This window comes from Corvus brachyrhynchos, unplaced genomic scaffold, assembly GCF_000691975.1.
Source record: "Corvus brachyrhynchos isolate BGI_N302 unplaced genomic scaffold, ASM69197v1 scaffold227, whole genome shotgun sequence".
Lineage (NCBI taxonomy): Eukaryota > Metazoa > Chordata > Aves > Passeriformes > Corvidae > Corvus > Corvus brachyrhynchos.
Genome location: NW_008239290.1, coordinates 1178175 through 1184174, shown reverse-complemented (window position 1 = coordinate 1184174; position 6000 = coordinate 1178175).

Sequence of the window (6000 nt, the reverse complement as noted above, 5' to 3'; positions counted from 1 at the left end):
TAACAACGCTTAAAATTAACAGTACTTTAACTTAACTTCTACCTTAATTTATATCTTAACCTTAACTATCTAACAGAGAAATAACGCTTAACATCACTTAGCCTAAATTGTAACTTGACATGACTTCCAGATTTGCTATAGCATATGTGCAAAGGGGCATGCACACAGACAGAAATAGTCAGTGCAAGATAAGGTACCTGTGGGGGCAGTGAAAATACTCACTTTGGATGCTTTTTTGTCTCCTGGTGGGCGCAGGATCGGGCCTCAAGGAGTGAGGGTATCGGCCCAGGACACGCTGTGTCTCGGCGATCCTCCAGGTATTGCAGACCTGAGGGTTTGCTGGCTCTGAGAGGCGTCCCCCTTAGAGGGAGATGCTGGTCACAGGCCTGCTGTGGTCCAGGAGAGCTCAAAGGGTCCCATTTTGGACCGCTGTTTATAGGGTCACAAGAGAGTGGGCTTCAATCATAACAATGTTTCATCCTGGCCACCGTTTGGGTCGGCACTTTCTTTGGAAGTGTGAGAACAGGAATGTTATGCCATTCAGGCCAGAGAACTATTTTCCAAGGCTGGTCATGACAAAAAACAGAAGCTTGTTAGGAGTTCCTGAGAGCGGACAGCGTTTTCTGATAAGCTCAGAAAGAGCTGAGCCCAGGTGGTGTTTTCAAGGACAAGGCCTAACAAGCATTTTCTCAGATCACACTGCAGCCTGGAAAGGAGTGGGTGGGGGGCGGGCATGTACCACCACAAATGGATTTCACAACAGTTCCATTTAGGTGACTATTCTGTGAGAAAGTTTTGCATAATCAAGCTATGATGAAAGAAAAATGAACTCAGTATTATATAATAAAAACAATAGCAACAATAATAGTAATAATAATCCTCCCTCATGACTCCTTAAAGTCTCAAAGCGGAATGTCAAATAAATATGAGTGGAATGAAAATAATCAAGATTCTGTTTGAAGAATGGGGATTTTATTTGTGTTTCAAATGTGTTGTTTGGTGTTCTGAACTTTCAGAACAATATGCTGTTCTCAGATGCCGCCATACAGCCCTGGTGCTGCAAGCAGTAACAATATTTGTAGTCATATGTTCAAAGAAAGAAGTGAGCTCTGAAATATCTTCACTGGATTCTGTTAAGGATAATTTTCTAGGATACAGACATTTTGCATTAAAAGGAACCATGCTACATCGTTGGACACCTCTCCGTCCCCTCCACTGATGGACCTGTAGTAGCAATTTTGCAGCAAATTCCCTAAGAATAAGTGCATCTATGCACAGATTTAGATTCTGATAAAAGATTAATCTTATTTACAGCATGGGCTTGATGCAGAAATTACAGGGTACAGTTGATTCCTGCCCTCAAAGCCAATAAATAAATTTAATATTCACTTCAACACCATTAGCCTAGATTTACATCATAGGAGCCGAATTTGCCTCAGCAGCCTCACATCTACTCAGGAACAACGGATTTTAGAGAGATGGAGTCAAGGGAAAATGCCCTCTTGTAATTTTCTTTTTTCAGACGACCACTTAATTTCAGTGTCTCCCTTCATCAATTCTCCAGTCACACTTACAGATTTATGGTATACTTTTCTGTCACATAAACACCTATTTCTATTCATATCAGATAAATAATTCTGTTAAACACAGCTATATAAGTTACATTTTTCCTATTAGTTTTAAATGTAATTTCTTAGTGAAGAATAGGTCTTTATTTTTAAAAGTGTTGTCAAAATATTTGTTTGGAATACTATAAAAGCAACTGCCAGGTCAGAAAAGGACTAACTCCGAGGATTTTGTAGAATTTTTTTCTTCTTCTGTCCCCAGATTTCATTCTTCCAGATGTATGTTTCTCTTGATAAAGGAGGTTTTGGGATTTTTTATGAATTATCAACATAATACATGAAAAAGGCAGGTTGTGTTATAAATTTAAAGACCCTAGGATGGAGAAGCAGTGAGTAACTGACAGCTTCAAAAGCAGCTGTTTGTCACTAACCTCTCCCAAAATTAGCTCGGAATATTAATGCTGGAAGGAAATCTGCTCCTGGATGCCAATGCTTGGTTGAACAGTTATAGTTTAAGGATGTTTTATTAGTCTTGTTGTAGGACAGAAAATGTTGGTTATATCTAAATTTCAGATCAGCTGTGGCTTGTAATCTCTTCTGTGAAGAGTTAATAAATGTTGGACTGTGTTCATGAGGAGGATGCAACTCTTGCAGTTCTTTGTCCTTTGAGGATGCCTAGACTGACTCTGGGTTATGGGCATAGAAATGGGATCTGCAGAAGTCACGTGCCTGTACATAAGCCTGTACAGATTAGCACAAGGTAGTGTCGAAGATCTGCGTGTCAAGGATGTAAATGTCTCCCTTTGAGACTGGGATGCCTTTCTCTTGTTTGGTTTGACTGCTCTCATCAAGTATGTAAATTCCTTTGAGTAGTTACCTTTGAAGATGAGATTATCAGTCCTAGTCTTTTTCCTTAAAGAAAATAATCAGTGTAGTTTTGGACCCATTGCAAGGTAATCTAGTGGTTGTGGCATTCACCTGGGAGAAGGTAAGTAAGGCCTTTAATTTCTTTTTACACAGTGGGGAAACACTTTAAAAGGAAGGCTTGAGAGTCTCAGCACCAGAATACTTTCTTGTCTAGAAGGTAGATGGTGGAGATTCAAAGCCTCAGACAAAGCATGGGAATTATGCTAAACCTTTGATGTCACAGATCAAAGCTTTATTCTTCAAAATGTTGTGGAAACAGGCACATTGCTACATCCTTTAATAAAGTGGTGTCCTAGGAAGAATGACTGTTAGATTAAGACACAGTGAACTGTCATGATAATCTGGCCTTTATTTTGTTTCATGTATGCTTGAGGTACTTTCTTTAAAGAGCAAAATGCCCCAAAGTTTCTGTGGCTTTCAACAGGAAAGAGGAAGAGATCTCACCTTCAGCCACAATGGGACATGGCATCTGGACTTTGAGTTATGTTTAGGACTCTTACTTAAGGTTTTGAGTTTTGACTTTAAAAGATCATTGGTAAAGTGATGAATACCTGTCTAAAAGAGTAGGAACTCGACTTTCTGGAAGAATGAAGGGTTTAGGGAGCAGTTCTGAGTCTTGTACTCAGTCGCTGTCACATTCAGAGCCTCTAAATGAGCTTAGTCAAAAATAATCCTTGTGAAGAATGCTTCCCTCCAACATTTATTTCATGTCTCTGGCAAGGACGAGTGAGCATATTGGCTTATGGCTAAAAGATGGTAATTGAAAGAGAGGGCTAACCTTTCCTAATTGTGAAGTTTTAAGGTTACATGCGGCACCTTCGCTTCATGTACAGCACGTTTGTACTCCCTTGTGATGCAGCCTGGCAGACTGGCTCATAGAAATCACAAATTTCAAAGCCCAAGCTGAAAGCTTTTAAGAGAAAATTGCTTCCTTGTCCAGTAATGTGTCTGCAAAAAGCTTAGTGTATTATCTTTACTGGAATATAAATGCTAACAAAGACATTTGAACAAAGACAAAAATAAACTCATCCTACCTGGACATGTTAGGTATTATAATGCTCAAGAAAAATAGGTTCAGCTTTTCCTGTTGCTGAAGCTGAAAAAAATAATAACTGAATTGCCATGTGATTATGGTTGGTGAGTTGAGCAATTACTCTGCTTGGAAAATTGTACTGTTGTACTCATTATAGATTACAGAGATGTATAATCTATACCTATAATATTCCTATATATCTATATGATTGTATCTGTATAAATGTAGCTAGTATATCTCTATATGGTTATATCTAATCCATATGATTAGATGGAGATATAGATATAAATAAAGATATATAGGTATAGATATAAATACAGGTATTTTATTGATGCACTACATGGTCCAAGAAACAAGTAGTAAGAGAGGGAGCCTTTCACTGCTCTGAACTCATTCACATATTAAGTGGGCAAAAACCTGTTACTCCTGGCTGAGCAGTGGAATAGATTGATGTTCTTAGTCAGTATGCCTCCACATTATGAAATAAAGCCTCATCAGTATCCTTCTAAAACTCTTCCTAAGTGTTCTCTGTGCTGTAGGCAAAATAGCAGAATCACATTGAAGCTGTTACCTACAGAGTACATGTACTTCCCTGAAACTGCGCATTTCCTATGTAAAAATGTTTAAAAAGTCTTTATATTTGACTTAAGTCCAATGGGCTAATTTTTAAAGCATTAAAAGTAGATGTCTCAGGCTTAAACAATTAATGTCTTCAGAAAGTAGAGAGAGAAATGTCAGTATATGGTACAGAAATAGTAAGAAAGGAAATCAATTTACTAATATCAATGAAACATATATTGGTAAAAAACTATTAGATTATATTTAATTGTATTGAATTCTATTAAATATATTAAGTTTCAGATATTACCACTGGTTTAATTCATTATGCTAGTCCTGTTATATTCACCTTGCAGGACTACTCAAATGTTCAAGTAGAAAAGAACAAAGTATAAATGGAAAGGAAATACGTTCCAAGTTCCATATCTTCTACCTCCTTCTACATGTGAGTGCAAAGAAATAAGATAATATGAAATACAGTAGTGTCATCCTGTCCCTTTAAAATAAAATCACTGGTACAACTCAGTCCACAGCTTTTCCATACAGGAAAAAGTTTTCATGTTAGAACAATTTTAAAATTCACATCGAATAGCACTGAAGGTGCTCTATAATGTCCCTGCTTGTGCAGGAAGGCTGGACCAGATGATCCCCTGGGGTTCCTTCCAACCTGACCCATTCTGTGACCCTGTGCAATGCAGAGACTTGTAGCTGTTACCACTGAGGACACTTAATTGTCAGCTCAGTCATGTACTTTTATGAGCAATGCAGTTGCTAAAGTGAGCAAACTCCAAATGCCTGTTGCTGGGGTTATTGATGCCCTTTCTTTAGAACCTCGCACAGCGGGTCAAATGAGTGTCTTTTGAAGTACTGCTTTGATTACCATTTCAGTTTGGGTTTTTTCAGGTTGGTGGATTGTCATATGTGGAGTAGTTGATCACTGTGGTTTTGAACTGCAACCTCGTTGTGAATCATCTTGTGTCTAAATCTGCAAAACCCCATTCACCCAGTTAATGTGGTTCGTAAAATATTATGATGACTATAGTGAAACTGGTACCTACATTTGAAATACCAGTTCCACTTGTGATATGAGCCTTTGCTATCTCATTTCATGAGAAAGAGCAAAATTAATAGAAAATGAAGGTGAAAAGACAAGTTTGTGAGTCTTGATTCTTCGTCATATTTTTAGAAATAAAGAAATATTTGTGCTAGACACTGAAGGGAATTGTCTGTGTAACTAAACTGGGAAGTCCTACCAAACATTTTTGGTAGGGTGCAATTCAAAGAACCTAAACTAGATTGTGCTCCTTAATCATCCCCTGGAGAAACTTCTCTCTCTCGACTCTATCTCAGCCCAAACCAGCACAATTGATTAGATGAGGGATAGGAATTTCTGGGTTTAACTGGGGCAATTTATTTAGTGAAACCTCAGGGCAACAAATAAGCCATTAATTCTCCTTGTGACTGAAACTTGAACGCAAAAAAATTACCAGCTGAATCTGCTTCTGGTAGTCTCTCCATATGAGTTTTATCTCCATATGAGTTTTATACTTCTCCAAATCTGTTATCTTTAGTCAAGAGAGTTTTTATGAGATTTCTCTGTAACCTGTATAAATCAGGTCCACATTTAAAAAAAAAAAGTGTTATTTTTGCAAAAGGTACTGAGCACAGTCTAGTAATTACTGTATATGTACTGTGCCATAAAACTCAAGGTCATTACTTGTTTTTCTCTAGCTTGAAATTAATGGCTCAGTTCTTCACATTTAGTATTATTGTGAAAATATTCAGGAAGCTGGAAAATCTACTGAATAGTTTTACATGTCCTAAAGAAATAAAAACAGCAGAGAAAACAAATCAGTTTTAATATGGGAGATAAAAGTAGTAAGCCCTAAATACTTTTTGACCTCAAAACACATGAAC